The sequence below is a fragment of the Anser anser genome (assembly GCF_964211835.1).
Source record: "Anser anser genome assembly, chromosome: 1".
NCBI classification, from domain to species: domain Eukaryota; kingdom Metazoa; phylum Chordata; class Aves; order Anseriformes; family Anatidae; genus Anser; species Anser anser.
This window is the reverse complement of record NC_139720.1, coordinates 197,158,309-197,176,029: the sequence shown is the minus strand read 5'-3', so window position 1 is coordinate 197,176,029 and position 17,721 is coordinate 197,158,309. Positions and strand designations below refer to the sequence as shown.

General features: G+C 38.9%; 1 long non-coding RNA gene across 1 annotated transcript; it reads left to right on the top strand.

The window, feature by feature from the left end:
- Positions 1 to 465: 465 nt before the first annotated feature.
- On the top strand, positions 466 to 16,412 carry LOC310892579. Its single transcript, XR_014578236.1, has 4 exons — positions 466 to 1,176; positions 1,827 to 2,028; positions 14,134 to 14,559; positions 14,690 to 16,412. It is a non-coding gene; the product is annotated as an uncharacterized lncRNA (long non-coding RNA).
- The last annotated feature ends 1,309 nt before the right edge of the window (positions 16,413 to 17,721 follow it).

Sequence of the window (17,721 nt, the reverse complement as noted above, 5' to 3'; positions counted from 1 at the left end):
TTAATTCAAAGCCACTTTGATTCTAAGTTAATTCAGTCTCCTGTTCTTGATTTTTTCCCCTACTGAGCTGATCCAAATGTAGCAAATTACATCTCCTTTTGCCTGAAATTATTGTCATTTTGTTATGGAAAAGAATTTGGTTTAGTAACTGAGTTTCAGCTGTGGTCCTGGAGTCCATTTTCCATGAACAAAGCTCCAGCCACTGGAATGTCTATAAAATCTATCGAGAAGGAGAAGACAGAAAGCACGGAAATGGCATGTTGCTGAGAAGCTCCTCTTTGATTACGGCTATTTCTCTAGCATTGAGCTCTGGCTTAAATAGCATGCTGATGGAGAAGGCTGGACTAACATTGGCTGCCATAGGGGAACCTACAGGTTTTCCTAAGGTTTCTAGGCAGAGTTAAGCCAGTGTCTGAATGCCAAAGCAGCACTGGTGGACCTAGGTAAGAAATAAACAGCAAGTACTTCTGTATTGTTGACACATGCTGTACTGGGCTGGATTATCTCATCTGTTAATAGTGCCCTGTGGGCAGCTGGAGGTAATCAGAGGGAGGTAGGAGGAATCAGAGGTAATCAGGGCAGGGTTTCAGGGTAGCAGGCAAATAAAATGATGAGGAGATACTGGCTTCTGTTTTCCAATTTCTTTCCTTCTTTTCTCTTGCGTTTCATAACTCCTTTCACAGAGGATTTCTCAATGTCCTTGCTTCTCTGCTGGCTCCACCTCTCCCCTCTCTGTGGAGCTGGCTGACACCAACGTGGGCTCAGTCTCTGGCTTGGCCTTAGGTGGAGCATGGAGATGCCATATACAGATAGCAGAATCAGCACCAGAGTTTGTGTAGCAGTTTGTGACAAGCTGAGCAGGGCTGGAAAAGTGGGACACAAACTGGGGTTTACAAACCTGGTGAGGGGGTCCACGAGACCACACAAAAGATGTAGGACATCTGATGTAGCTGCTCTGAGCACCTGTTAACATTATGTCTGCCACCTGTGCTGCCAATGAGAAATTCCTGAGCAAGGACCCTTGGGAAGGGCTGCTTGGTAGGGGGTATCCTCATGGCAGCGTTTGAATCCCTGCTGCCCATTGCATTTTCAATGAATGTAGCAATGACAGCTGGAGCAAAGCCACAACAACACCACATACACTCCCTGGATGTTTCTCAAGGTGGAGGGCCTAGGGTAGGAGCTGTCTGAATACAGATAAAACCTTTTTTTTTTTTTTTTCCTAAGATTAAACTTAAAAAAATAGTACAAAATGTTTCTTATTGTTGCCTTTTTTTTTTTTTTTTCAAACTTTATTTATTTATTTATTTTCTCACAGAGAAATTAAAGCTTCGAGAACCGTATGGGGGAAGATATTACCATGTTTTCCTTTTCGCCTTTTATAACTAAGGACTCAGCTTCTGAAAGCTGTTTCTGCTGCTGTTTGCTCCTTACTGATGAACACCTTTTGTAGCATACCACTAAACTACTTTGTCACTTTGGGGGATGGCTATTTAATTTTGGAAGAAACATGCAGCTACTATTTAAACATAGCTATTAGTTTGCTGCTCTTTGTTGACAAGTGGAAAATAATCTCACAGCAGGGTTTTAAAATTATGTCCCTGAGAAGATGGACTTGTCCCCACGTATCTCAGCCTTGAATGCTTTCATAGCAAATGATGGCAATAGCCTGTACATGTGCTAGATATTACCTGACTATATGATTAAATAGATGAATGAAAATAAAAGAACATTTACAGAAAGCTGGCTTTAAATTTGCAGTGGCTAAGATCTCCCAACAGCCTCTCTCTCTCTCTCTCTGTCTCTCTTCTGTGCTGTTTGTTCAGACATATAACTTCTATTGTTGTGGGTACATCAATAAAAGCAGCTGTCATGGCTCATTGCTCACCTATCCATTTGGATTCATTTTATCAACCTCAGAAATCTACGATGTGTATATTTGCGTATACTTTGTGCTTTGAGAAACCCAAGGGCATTTGTAACATCCAATGATGTCCACATTCTCCAAGACCAGCAGCTGACGGCCAGGTAAGCCATCACAATTTCACAAGACATCTAGGTGTGGAGAACGGGATCAAGGCTTTAAAATTAGCAAAATGGTGCCTGTGGTGCCTGGGTTGTGCAGGGACGGATCTTGGAAGTACACTTATTTCCACCCCATAGCCAAACTCCCTTGCTAGGATAACACTGGTTATCCTTGGCGGTAATGCTGAGCTTATGTGCTCAAGGTGTTTACAGGTAGTATGCAGGGCTGGGACTCGGTTGTAGTTAGAACAAAGGTTAGCTGAATCTGTGAATCTGTTTACCTCCTGCAGGTACCTACATTAGCATTTGTCACCCCCAGCTGTCTTCTCACGTTAAATGTGTGAATCCTCCTCACCTTGGACCAGCAATATGTCAGTGAATTTCCTATTAACATGAAATTATTTTTCTGTTTTGGTATCTTTTCTTGGAATTTTCTATCAGAGATAAGAAGTTGCAATTTGCTTTAAATTAGGTCAGTTTTATGTAAAATACATTTGTATTCGTTAAACAGGGCAATTTCATGGGGTAAAGACAGATGAAAATATTGCATTGTGCCTGAAGTGATGTTTGTGGACTTTCTCATTGCTCAATCAAATTTGCTTTCTCATTGCTCAATGCACTTCAGGTACTTGTCTCAGATTTCCCTGTCCCTGACATGAAGTTTGGAGAGCCATGTTTCTCCAACAGGGATCTGGGTGGACTCCAGGGGTTTATAGGCTATCAGAGCCCTTGGCTATGTAGGCTGAGTCTTACCATGTTCTGAACTGTGGAAATGAGTGTTCAGGAACCACCTCTGCATCAGGCACTGTGTGGGGCTGTGGGGACGAACTCTGTCCAGATACAAAGCTTGGGAGCTGTTGGTCCTGTGAACCACCTCCAGGACCAGACACTCAAGATTGGGCCATTTGACAAAGTGGAAGGGACGTCTTTATTTTGAAAAAATGAGATGGACTGAGAGATATTCAGAGGTGATAATACTTTTTCAGCATTTCCTACCAAATAGTACTATCTGTTTTACCATCCGATCATTTTAGATGATTGATATCTGGAAATAATTTAGAAAACAAACAAAACAAAACAAAAAAAGTGTCTGAATTGGACTGAAACTAAATTATAAAAGACTGAAATTCACAGTGAACTGGAAAACCTGCTCTTCATACAGATTTATTTGTTCAACTAATAAACTATCCTATAAGAAGAGTGCAAATAATTTTTAGATGCACATAAGATTATCCAGTAATACAGATACTTATGGGCCTATTTGGTCACAGTGTCAAAATCTATTAGTAGAATGTTTTTGGTAAATGGCCTGGAAGGTGATGTAAATTACATTAAATTCTGTCCCTAGATGCAGCAGACCTGTGTCTGAATTTAGCATATTCTATCTACAGTGCTTCATCTCTCTTTTAATTTCAAGGGTAGCAAGAGATGGGTAGTCATTAATATATGTCATATTCATTGTTCCAGCTAAACTGATGGTTTTACTCTAAGAGACTTGCCTGTTTGTATGACACTACTGCAATAAATATATGTATATATTCTTTCTGGAATATCTCTTAGGCCTTATCTTTTGTTGCACTTCATTAAATGAGCTACATCCCTGCATTAAATCAACCATAGACCAATCACTGTCAACAAGACAAACTCTAGCCTTTACTATTAAAGCATATGGACCATAATCTGCTAGTGTTATTATATCTGACACACATACATTTGTTAAATCAGAGGGCATGGGTCTTTGCTTTCCTAAATCATCTTGTAGTCTTTCTTGCTGCTTTCCCTTTTTTCCAACAGCAGTCAAATTACCCTTGCCTTGCATTAAGATATGGCATTTTTGTGTCTAAAATAATAATCTACTTTCCAAATTACTTTTCACCTGGAGATCGTGAAGTGCTTTACTCCATGAAGCTTGCATGATCTACATTTTATAGATTTTGTACATTTATAAATAAGGAGAACTGGAAGGGATCCTGAGAAGTGATTGTTTGACTTGCCCAAAATAACCTCTGTTTTGACACAGAACTAAGGTAATATAGTGAGAAGAGTGCTGTATCATTTAGTCAGTTTTGCCTTTGCTTTTATTTTCCTCCTAGTGGTATTCTGAAATGCAATCATTAGCCATACATGGTCACATCAGCTTAGACTGAAATTATTCTTAGTTGGCTGATTCTGATGATGAGATTTCACCTACATTTTTGGCCCTAGGTAGCTGGGGTAGAAAGAATAACAGAGATGCAATTGCAGCTTGCTTGTCATTTTGCCTTTTGGAAGAAATTGCTATCCTTTCAACCAAAATTTGCTCTCATTGACACACTAAGCTTGTTTGCTGTAGTTAGCGGGGTCATATGGAATATGGTTAAAAGCAGAATTTGCTCTGTTACGTTTACAGCAGCTTTACTACAAAGATTTGTTAAGATAAGATGCAGAGCTGTTCCTGGTCTCACCCATGGGAACTGCAGAACAGCTTTCAGACCGCACATTCCTGACTTCCTCTGAAATCCTTATGCTTGAAATGCACAGAGCTCAGCCTGTTCCGTTCTCAGAGCCATGGCTGAAAATATATCTTTTAGCATTAAGTTTTTATTGCTTATTTGGTTTTATGCTATGACTGTAAACTCTGTTTTATTTGCTGATCTGTTTTATTAAGTGCCTTCTGATGAACAACAAGAAGCGTGTAATAAAAACCGTCTGTGGTACTGTGACTACTCTTCTCTCTCAGTCACAGTCCTTAAACTGCTCTGGTATGCTGCTGTACACAACCCTGGCTTGTTTCTAATGCTTGTTACTGAAATGTTCATCTCGGTGCTGGCTGGCTCTTTTGGGTGAATTTGCGTTGCATTCTGTTACAGGAGATCCTCCCCTGGGATCTCTTTCTGGTTCATTTGTAGCTTCTTCTACACCAGACTCCACAGGATAGATCCTCGCTGGAGTAAATATCATATAGAGAAAAATGCATGGAAATACGAGACAATTTGCATTTTATAAGAATCTGCCCCTTATGCGACAGCAGCAGATGTTGAAGTTCTGATTTTATTTTTCCTCATTCAGCACGTGTGTACCACACTGTGTTTTATTACAGTCAAGGCCCATTTAGTCATAGTTCTACCCCTTGCTGTAGAATTATCTACAGCAGTATACTGTGAAGTCAAATTTGAAATGCTAGGGTGTTTCTACTACTTGCAGTGAAACTCCTACCTGGTCTAGTCTGAGAGGACTCAGCACCTCCCCTCACTTTATGCTGGTTGAGACAAAACCCACAGAGTTTCTTCTTATATCTCTGGCAAATGTGTGTTTGGTGTCCAGGTGTTTGTGACCACAATCAGCCAGGCTGCCCAAAGACCCCCTGCTCCACTTGAAACCATCTGCTAGGAAAGTAGTTGTATTTTCACAATGCATCGTCAGTGAAGTGAAGTGTTGTACAGGACTTCAATGGGGAAGTGTTTTTCTTGAAGGTAACTTTGGCCTCTCCTAACATTGACAGTGCAGCAAGCAATGCTTTCCTTGATACTCCCAGGTCATGCACACCTCTTGCCAGTGCAGGATTTGCCCATAATGAGGCCATTGACACTGATAGACATAATCTCTTAAGCACAAGGACTGAAGATACAGAAACTGCTTGCAGAAACCTTCAGCAGGAGGTGTTTAATGCAGGGGGATTTAAATGGACTTTAATAAGGGGGTTGAGTTTTCGAGAAGCTAAATGTCTGGGCTTTACAAAGCTTTCAAATTTCAATGAAAACTTCCATCAGGAAAGTATCGATTTCTATGCCTTCCTCTTCACAAGATAGTCCTTGCTTTATGGTTCAAATGTTATTTCAACTAAGTATTGACCCGATGAATGAAATGCTATTCTATCAAAGTCCAAAATTATCTTAATTCATGTAGGTGGTGTATGCAGTAGAAGACTATTAACTATTAGCCTATATTTTTGCTACATTTTCAGAAACTTTGAGAAGCCTCCAGTGGTCTGCAATCTAAATATCAAATGACGGCATATATAGTTTGGAAGAAAAAGAAATATCCTGCTGCCTGCAATAAAGATCCATTAATTACCATCCTTTTTCACATTTAATAGCTCTTTATTCCCCGTAAGCTGCTCCCAGAGGCTGGATCCAGTCTTAGCATTGCAGAAGTGTGTAATTTGAACCATGATCACTTCTTACATAAGTGATTCATAAGAACTTATTCCCTGCTTATTTGTGCCTAATCACCTTCTTTTACATGGTAGCAAAATATATTGCTATATTTGTGAGTTTTATGTCTTTTTTTGGACATTAGTGTGCTCTAATACATAGTTATCTGAAAATGACTTCGGAAAATTAATGAAAAGGCATTTTGCTTACATAGCAACTACTGACAGTGGTAGACAAATTCTGTTTGTTGTGACCTCAAAGTATCCTAAAAAAATACAATACAATTACTACTTTTTAGTACTGAACTATTTAAATTTAATATTAGCTCTGAATTAATCTTCTTTAACATTTCAATATTACAACATCTGTATCAGTTTTTATTCTTATGCTTGCATCACTTAAAATTGCATTAACTCATCTGCTGCACTGAATCTCAGTGAAGAGATGCAAATCAGAAACTTTCTGTCATTAATTAGTACCACATACCATAACAGACTTCTTTATCATAAAGTAAATTTATTGCAGGATTAGCTCATGTCTGAGCTGGGACCTGCTTCTTTACTTCTGTGAGCAAAAAGTACTTAAGTACAACATTTTCTACCGCAGATAATATTTGGACAAAGAGGAATGGTTTTAAACTGAAAGAAGGGAGATTTAGATTGGATGCTAGGAGGAAATTCTTTACTCAGAGGATGGTGAGGCCCTGGCACAGGTCGCCCAGAGAAGTTATGGATGCCCCATCCCTGGAGGTGTTCAAGGCCAGGCAGGATGGGGCTTTGAGGAACCTGGTCTAGTGGGTGATGTCCCTGCCCATGGCAGGGGGGCTGGAACTAGATGATCTTTGAGGTCCCTTCCAACCAGATCCATTCTGTGATTCTATAATTTCTCCTCTGCGAAGTTCCAATGTATTTTGAATTAAGAATGTTTTAAAATTCTTCTCTTTCATCCAGTTGGGAATGCCTGTTCAGAGTTGACTTCAAATTTCTTTTTGTAGTTATGTATGTTTTAAGCATACAAAGTTTATAGTAAGATCTTTTCCTTGATACTGTTATCTCAGTGGATGTTCTTTCTCTCTTACGGCACTTCTGTGCAACTACCAGCTCCTCTTTATGTTTCTCTAAAGTAAAAGACAATTCACTACTTTGGTTTTGAATATGAACTTGCAACTGTAACTGTTACTGGTTCAGAGCAACATGAAAACTTGCTGTAAGAAAATCATCACTGCAAAAAAATCTGTTTACATATTACATCCAGCTCCATGAACTTGACAGGTTAAACTGACTCCTGCGTCCTCTGCTTCACAGTGAATGTGGACTGTCCTCAGTATTAGGGTTACTACAACAATGCAGGGTCAGCACAGGTCTTGAGGCTCTCAACCCATCTTGTCAGCCCTCTCTGTTTTGACCAGTGAATGGGAAGAACTTTGAGCACATAGTGGACAATACAAATCACATGATACAGGATCTTCCTTTTTTAAGAACTTCATCAGACTGAAGTCCTTACACTTTACTAGGGCCTACTGGTACAAACATGATGGTTATTTTTACAAGCCAAGTTCAGCAGTGCATATGGAAACACAACCCTACCAGTGTTGACTGGAGGATCAACTGGAAGATTTGGTGATATTCTCATCCCTCCTCCTACTCAACATGAGACTGTCACCAACACTAGACCAGATCAGTACAGCCCGTAACAAGGAAGGTTCACCATCTCTCTATATAACGTGCTTCAGTGCTGTGGTGCCTACCAGTTAAAAGATTTCCTTGATGCAAAAGCTGAACTTCCCAAGCCACAGTAGTGGCTACAGCTCCTTGTTACACCTTAGTGAAAAGAAGTTTGGCTCTCTCATTTTTATAACTCCCATACAGATATTTGGCTTGGTCCTGCTCAGCACAAAGACTTTGGGATGACTAGCATCTCCAATTGGATGAACATTAGGTGGAAACAACTGCAACAAACAAACAACAACAAAACCACAATTATGATTGATTTATTTTTAAAGGAAGTTGTTGAAAATTCTTATAACTGTCCAAGACTCTGAAGCTAACTTCCAATATTATAGATGTACAAAGCCATGTTCTTGCCCTTGACATTTCTGAGATAATAGAGTAATGAAGATAGCTTCTGAACTTCTGATTTGTTTGGTGTTTGGGGATATGTTTCATCCAGCATTGGGAGCTGTTGATAATGTTCAGGCAGTCACATTTCTCTCTCTCTCTCTCTTTTTTTTTTTTTTTTTCCTCAGAATAATATTGTTTATCAGGTATTGGACCCTGAATTTGCTAATTTAAAAATCTTCTGAGTAGGTGCAGATTAGACAAACATGAAATTGCAGCCATCCAAAAAGTAGGATATATTCAAATAAATCTGGTCTCCTCTAGCTGTACTGAAGCTAGATGATTATTCCCTTTCTTTACTTGTGGTGTTTTCCCATAGGAAAAACTGTTACTTCATGCATTTTTAAACAGGAAAAAATATTTTATTTATTTTCAATACACTCTTAGCAGCTACAAAACTGTTATTCTATTTCTTTTGGTATAATTCATGTAAATTTTTTAAAGGTGAAAGTCCAATCCCTTTACTTATGCTGAATAATAAATTGCAATGCAAGTAAAAGATTACAGGTATATTATACAAATAGAGAAAAAAGATGGGGGCTGAAAAGATTACAGGAGAGGCTGGAATGGGAGATAATTTAATATATATGCTCCATAAACTACATAATCTTTATTACAAGTTTTTAATATGTAAAAAGGCTGTGAAAAGAGTAAGAAATGGTTTCAGAAATGTATTTAAAACAAATTGTTTCACTACTCATTGCCTAAATTAAACTGTGTAATGGAATTTTTGCTTTCCACAATTGTATATATATTTTCATCTACCATCCGCCCATGAAAGACTTCCATTTCTTGGTGCCTTGTGTACTGAATTTGTTTTCAGATCTCTGTAGGTCCCTTAAAGTTATGAGAAGGATTACACAGTATAACGATAACCTATATGTAATATAAAAGATATGACAAAAAGTAAAAGGACAAAGTGGTAACAACAAAAGAGATGTATTTCAACGTCCAAAGCTACAGTAGTTGGTTGTGATTTACCTGCCTAACAAATATTCTCATCTGAGCAAACTTTTTTAAAAGCGTTTAAAGTATGTCCTATTGCTGCCAGCAAAAATTGAGTGTTTTAAACTTCAAATGAAATACGGTTGAGTTATATTCTTTGCAATCTTATCTAGGCCAGGTAAAGTAAAGCAGTTAACGGTGTCTGATGCTACAAAACTTCACTGTCATCTGAAGCTTGAGCTCCCCCTGCTCCTGAGACATATGGAGACCTGGCTGTATGCACTGTTGCATATGTGGCTCCACAAGAGCCTTTCTGGAGTGACTGCTTTTCTTCCATTATCTGACAAGTTCCATATTACTTCATGCTTTTCTTAAACTTATCTGACTCTGCCTTAGAAGTAGGCCTTTTTTATTTATTTATTTTTTTTTTTTGTACTGCAAAGCCCCCATAAAAAGGGTGTTTCAGATCCTTAGTGTTGTAATGTCTAAAATCTTTTTTTTGATTTCCAACCTTAAATTTATTCATAGCCAATTTATACCCATTTGTTCTTGTGTCAGCATGGCCTTTAGCTTAAATAGTTGTTTTCTCTACTTGATATTTACATCCCTGGAATGCTTGCAAAGAATGGGGGTGAAGATGGAAGCTGACAGATGGCTATCGTTTAACCTGTAATTTGTATTAATTATAATAATTAATCTTTTTTTTTTTTTTTTTTTTTAATTCATCATGGTGTGTTTGAGCAGAATTTGGTATCCAGCTAAAATTCCTTAAGATAAATTTGTTGATGGGAGATTTTGAATTAGTAAATAAATCAGAAACCCTGGTGGTAAATGTTTGCTAATAATTGTTATTACTAAGCTCAACCACAACAATTCTACCAAGAGAAAGAAGTGATTCAAACAGCCAGTGTATCACTTTATACTCTCTTGCAAGGAGACCTCAATGGACCACACAGGAAGCTGATAAACATTTACCACTCTGTGGGTTTCTTTCTTCTGGGGTCCTGAGGAAAGCCTTTAAGGGTATGTCTGTCTGCATGGCCACGTTGGCTAGAAACAGGAGAGCCATTCTGAAGTAAAAACCTCCTGTTTGTCCCCACTGTCCATGCTTTGACTCTCAGGGCAGAGCAGTCATGGAGGGATGCATTGTATTCCTGGGAGACGAGGTAAAATGGGGCAGTGCATGCCAGAGCCGCAGCTGGAGCACTCTTCTGCCAGGGGGTTTAGTCCACAGGAGCAGGGTACAGCCAGCCCAAATCCAAACCTCTCTGCTGTTCCTCTAGTGAGGGTGTCAGGACCTCGGAACAACACACTTTGCTCCATCAATCCACCTCTTTAATAGCTGGTAATAACTTAACTCCCCCTTTAATTTCAGATATGTTTAATGAGATTTTCGTTTTCCTTCTTTAACCTCGCACTCTGCCTAATTTCTGGGTTATTACCTTTAGCTGCTAAACACCTATCTTGTGCTACAAACATCAGCATTTTCATGAATTAGGTTCTTAAGTGCATTAAGCTTCTCTGCAGAGAGACAGCCCGGCCCCAGCATGGGCACAGTTGTGGTTTTCACAGGTCCTGGTGGCCCCATGCTGGCTCTCTGCAGAGTTCTCCTGGCATTTGCCCTCAGCGTGGTATTGAGTCACCTCTTCTGGATCTACATGGACCTTGTTCAATCTTGCAGGGTTTATTGTATCTGGTTTATTTTGTATTGGATTGAGTACAATTTTCTAAATATGAGAACAGCATTTTGCACATATTTATATAACATTTTAACAAACAGATAAGAGCTAATAAGTCCTTGCTAATAGGTCCCTGTCAACTGCTGTTCTCCAGAAAGCTGGATCAAGTATTCCTCCTAGTCCCCAGCAACCTGGATAAACTGCCCAAGGATTATTATATTTTTGTTTTTGTTTTTTTAATATATATATATAGCCACCTACGTTAAACTTTCTTACATCCTAGATATGTTGAGAAAAGGTTGGCTGTGGTACTTAGGGACATGGTTTATTAGGTAATGTTAGTTTTGGGTGACGGTTGGACGAGATGATCTTGGAGGTCTTTTCCAACCATAATGATTTTGTGATTCTATGATTATTATAATACTTCTGCTTCCAGTCACCCTTGATTCAAAGACACTAGAAAATGTTTTTAACTTCTGTTCACAATACGTTTAGAAGGGAGATTGCAGACTTGTCAGCCCGCTTGACCATTGCATCTTCCAGCATCTTCCCTCTCATCCACCACAGAAACGTGGACTTTCTCTACAGACCCTGTACAGCAGAGTTATGTTCTGGTGTCTGTCTACCTATGTTCAAAACACTTCAGTGGCTTGGGAGTTTAATATTAATTAATTTATTCTCTTGGAATGATCTGGGAATTGTTTGATTCTGAGAAATTAATCTCGTTGTGGCCTTTGGAATTTTAAAAATTTTGCTTCTGAAGAAAGCTTTGTACCTACCTACATATTGTACCTACCTCTGTGTATGAAAAGCAATCCTCCCTCTGCCATTTCTGTTCTCTTGTTTCACTGAGCTTCAGTCTTACATGCAATTTTCTATGTAGACAAATGTACACAAGCTGTTATGGTTTAAGATACTGTAACAATAGACCCAAAGTAGATATATTTTTGGGTAGTTCTACAGTAAAGAATTCAGTTCGCCACTTCCTGAGGAAGGAGGCAATAAATTATAAATTGCAGTTATTGAGGCAGCACTGTTCATCCGAGGCATTGAGTCAGTTAAGGATACTGGAGAGAGAGCTCTAATGATTATGAAACCTGCAACTCTTTGCTGTCTGAATGCTTGCATGAGGGCTGAACTTAGATTTTGCATTTGAATGCCTCACTTTGCAATGTTCTCATGTTTTTTTGAATTCATTTACCCTTACCTCCCTCCCCCCCCCAAAAAAAAAGAAAAAAAAAAAAGAAAAAAAAAAGAAAAAAAAGAAAAAAAAAGAAAAAAAAAAAGAAAAAAAAAGAAAAAGAATTTTTCTGTGGGACAATATTAACCATAAATAAGGTATCGGCATGGCTCACTTTGGCAGATCACAATAACCTTCTGTGATTTCCTAGTTGTTTGGCTGTCTGTCATGGAGGCACATTAGGTGTGAAACTGCTGACAGTCTTTTAGGGCAGAAGAAAGTGTGCAGATTTGAACATGACAAGTTCAATTGCAAGTTATGTAGTAGTTAAAATTTTTTGCATTTTTCCTCCCTGCTTCTGCCTTGATTTTCTCCTGCCTTCTCAGTGCCTACCTAGAGTTTCCCATTCTTATTCCCATGTACACTTTCAGTTCCTGCCTAAATTTTTAGCTCCTGTATCCTCTGTTTCTTAGGGACTTTATGAGTCAAGTGGCTCCATTGTTTCCTTGGCCCCAGTGGAAGGGCTAGAACTTGGCTGAAGAAGGACAGTGGGGAATTGGCAGAGACTCCAGCTCTCCTGAATGCATTTTCAGCCCAGGGCTGACACTGAGCGACAGTGCCTGAGCCAGGGCACCCTCAGGATGAAGCACACTCCATTGCTCCGCATTAGCAGCAATGCCATAAGCTGGTCAGCAGAGGGACACTGAAGAGATGAAGCATATTTAGGGCAGAGTCTTCAGACAAATAATGCTGATTTTTTTTTTTAATTTTTATTTTTTTTTATTTTTTCTTTATCATCTTATGTGTGGGGCTTTACATCCTCCTTCTCCAAATTTGTAAAATATGCATTCTTAAAACTGAGACAACTCATGCTATCCTGCCTAACACCATTGAATTCAAAAGGTCTGGTACAAAATGCCAAAATCTTGCAATGAATCTACATTGATCAGAACAATACTTTGACTTTGTATTTATGAATTCTTTATGAAAGCTTATGGATCAATTCACTCTAAAATAGAATGTATTAATTTGTGTCTCTAAAGCTTGATAAAGCTGTAATCGGGCAAAAACATGAAAACACGAAGCCTGTTTTGCCTGTGTGTGACATATAAAATCCCCTCTAATTATAAAGTATTTGCAATGTGTGTTTTAAAGCATGCAGGACTAGAGCAATCCACTCCATCCTAGGAGAAGCAGAACATTTTACCTGAGCTTGTGAGTATGAAATTGTTGTACTTGAGAAAGTGGCCTTTAAAACAAATGGTCTTGGAAGTGAGGATCCATTTCAGTTTGTCCGTTATGGGAAAAGGAGCTTCAGTTTTTGAGGTTAGCTTGTATTCAGGGAGTTCTTGAAATCCATCAAATGCATGCTTTTTTTTGGTAGCACAAGGTAGAATAAGTGGGAAGAGGTGGTGTGAGTAAGTTGAGCTGTACAGAAAGCTGAGTGCTATAGCAAGGAGATACTAGAGCATCCCTGTCAGGAAAATATAGTCAAGTGGCATGCCTCTGAGTAACAACAGCAGAAGGGGAAACCAGGTCTGCAAAGTGTAGTCTAGTTTTGAAAAGCTAGAAATGAAGACTCTGAAAGGCTCTTTGGCTATTTCTTTTTATTTATTTATTTATTTATTTATTTATTTATTTATTTATTTGTATTTTTTTTCTTTTTTTTTTTTTTTTTTTTTTTTCTTTTCATTGGGCAAAGAAAGAACCTAATTCAAAATATTGTTCTTTAGGATCTGTATGTGACAGACTACGTAGCCTCTCTAGCCTCTCTGGCACTCTGCAAGTATACACTGCCATCATCTTTATCAATGTGACCAGGAGTAGATCTGCCTGAAATGGCTGGATTCCCCAAAATGCCTTCCTAAGAGGGAATAGAGAATAGAAAAGTAGACTAGAAAAGCACTTCAAGGTCTAAGTCTGTCTTTTGGGTTATTAAAGTGCAATGTGTGGTCTCTATGAGAAGCCTTTATCAAGATGGAAATTATAAACTGAATAAGATGTAAATACATTGGTATTTCTTCTAATATATTGCCTGCAAATTGTTGTTACAGTCTTGGCTATGCGGTAATCTGGAAAAAATCCAGTCAAGCCAAAAGAAAGTACTCTTAAAGGACTATGCCAGGCATGTAAACTTGAGGAACTCCCATGGAGGGGAAAGGAACTCAGCAAAGAGCCGGGAAGTTGGGAGTGTGAATCATCGCAGCTGGAGTCAGTGCAGTTCCTCAAGCTGGATTCTTGGTAAATGAAAGAAGCAGAAAGGAAGTCAAAAATAAAACCAAGTGAGAGAAGAACAAGAAGTTCTGTTCTCTTGAAATCCCCTAAAAGGGAGGGAAGGATAGATTTCCTCAGCAGAGGCAGGCAGAAGATGGGGAGGACCGCCCTGCCAGCTGTCAAGGAGGTTCAGGCTGCAGGTGTGCTCCTGAAAAAAGCACTGCTGAGGTATGGCCCTCTGCACATGCAGCTACTTTATGTCTCAGGTAGGTTTTATGTGACGACCTGGAAAAAAGATTAGCATTGGTTTCATCTTAAGGTTTGCATTGATAAGATACATTCTTAACTGTTTCCAGTTTTGCTATCAAGAATATAATCCTTTTTTTTTTTTTTGAGAAATGGCATTTTGATCCTGAGAAGAACCCATTTGGTCTCATGAAAGAATACCTGATATGGTGCAAACTACATTTATCCCCATACTACACAGGCACCCTGGAAGAAAAAATGGCAGAGTCAGGCCACAGGCCAGAAGAACCAGATGTCACAGCCAATATTCAACTTCTGGGACAGACTTCCTCTGCCTTGCCTTACACACTTATCTGTATAAGGCTTAGCACAAGGCAGATCATGTCGCAGATGAAACTAAATGATATTACAATATAAAATAAAAATATTTTCACTGTTTGTTTATTTATTTCAAATTTTCTTAAGTAAGTGTTAAATTGACATTAGCATTTGAGAAAGAACTTCCCATTTAAACTAAAGTAGCTGAGCATGCAAAGGAAAAGGATTAATCTCACTTCGCTACCTTACTTCCGTGATGTTTGTTGACCAATCCAGAAAGAATTTGATATAAATGTAGGGGCAAATCCTTAACAGGTAACAGGCAGTCTCTGTTCTGGTGTCATGGTATTCCTTTGTACCAACTGCAGTTTATGTCTCACAGAGCTCCACTGAGAGAGCCAAAAATTCACTAAGCAGTTTAGTCTGACTAAGTGTACAGAGCAGTAATGAGCAGAGCATCCTGTTTTGAAAGGGATAATTACTAAACTGTCACAGCAGAAAAAAACATCATTTTGTCTGTGAAGTACTAGGTCATTTAGTCACATAAGGAGCAGGCATGAAACCAAAGGATGGATAACTTTTTCCTAAGTCTGAACACTTACTAAAGATGTCAAAGAAGGGGGAAAAATCCTAATGTAATAAACACATCAAACACTTGTTTGTTGTGCAGTAGGAGGGAGCAAATGTACTTTCCTAAGAAGTGGGGACTGTCCTGCTGATTTTGGCTTCTTTTACATCCATGTGACCTTGGGAATATGTCTCTTTCTGCATTTCAATCTAATGTTCACTGGTAACACAGGCCACATGATTTTCCATGAATGCATGGAGCTGATCCTGTGTGAATGCCTTCAAAAGCTAGAAACATTTGTCTGCCATACCCTGGCAAAACCAAAAAATAAGAAAACAAACCAATCTGTAAGCAACTCAAGAAACATTTCATTTCCTGTATGCTAATTGTGGTCCTTAGATTACAATTGTTTGATAACAATGAACTGCATAGGAAAGGGTGTGAATGAATGTGAACAATCAGATCAGGATGCCACTGGATTTTTAATATGGGATATTAATATATTGAGGAAAATTAGTGAAGACTAGCAAGAATTTTACCATAAATTTAACCATTAAGCTGTGTGGGCTCTCTGTGACATGAAATGGTTTTCCTCTGACTGTGGATCAGCAAGGAGTGGAGCAGCATGAGGATTCCCATCAGTAGCCATGGAGTGAAGGCTTTCTGCTGCCGTGGGGGCTGTCACCATGGCTGGCATTGCCTTTGGGTGTAAAGCATAGTCCTCTAAATACAAAGTCACCTGCAGTGGAGAGAATTAGGTCGGATAAACCATATTTCAGATATCCATGCATTAAATGCTTGGGTTAGAGTGAGACAGTTGGAACAGATGACCTTGGAGGTCTCTTCCAACCTTAATGAGTCTATGATTCTATGAGATAAACCTTTCCTGGGCTGTGTCTTCCTCTCTTTTGACTGTAAAGGCAGTACTGAGTGACTGGCCTCAATGGAGACATCTTGACTGCATGCGTTGGGTGAGATAATGATCTTCTTGCCCACCTTTCTTTATATTCTACTGTGCAATGATTGATTATATTACAACAGCTGCCAAAATTAGTTAGAAGCAATATGCTGAGAGACAGAACTTGTCCTAAAAAGGTTAGAGCTGAAGGGTAGATTGAAAGGAAGGGACTCTTGCATGCATTTCAGATTTCATTTATTATTCTTTTGAAATTAATTAGGTATAAATTATATATATTAAGTCACTAGTGTTTCCTCTGTTGGTAGCCATGAGCTAGCTTTTTGAACCACAAGTAATTTTGCTTTATGGAATAAAACTTCTCCTATACAACTAATTTCAGGAAATTAGAGCCCACAGCCCTGTGCTTTAAGCAATATTTCTGCCTATTTTTTTTTCCTTCAGACAGAATGATGAAGATTTCTAAAACTTTGATCAGAGTTAAATATAAGGAACTTTTGTTGAACTATATTTTATTGAAAGTTTTGTAAAATTACAGATAAAATCTCTGGATCTTAATGAGCACCAAAGAAAATATTTTGTGAAAGAAGAAAAGCTAACTCTTCAGCTGTACCGTGCAGGTACATTTGGAGAGAAAAGGACTTGGCAACTTTATTTTCCAGAGGAAGTCTTTCATTATGAGCAGAAAATAAACAAGTGGCTCAGTAGACACTGTTTTCTCTGTCTAAGGTGCCTGCTTGAGTGGTATCAGTACAGGGTGCTAGCTTCAAAAACATAAAATAAGAAAGGAAATTTGATAATCAGAAAAACTGGGTGGGCACCTTTAATGTCACATTTAAGTAGTTCAATGTCTGTCTCTGGCAGCCTCATATTTTCTACCTTCTTCTCCTGCTTCATTTCCCACTTCCTATACATTTGTTCATCTTCTCCCCTTTGCCATTGTCTTCCAAGTTTCCAGACCTCTTTCTATACATCCTCCTGGCCTCGTATTAGCTGTTCTGTTCCTGGCTGGCTAGCTGTCGACACTTTCATCTGGCTATTCCTCCATCTATTTACAGTTCAGAGAATACTATGCCTATACTCTCACTTGTAATAAAGGAATTTCTAATTTTTGGCTTCATTGTGCTCATTCACTTAGAGCTTTTTAGGGCCTGGAGTTGTCTCTTAGGGCCTCAGTTAGTGCGCCCCCATCAACCAAAGCCTGACTGGCACTGGCAGGGTTAGGAATGATCTAACTGCAGCTTTAATAGGCACTCCATGAGTGTTCACAGCCATGGGTGTGGGATGAAACTCCTACCTAGGAGTCGCTCCAAAGGTCCAAACCCAGTAGTTTCCCCTGAATCCATCCTGTGTGAGAGGCCAAGTAAGAGCCCTGCCTGG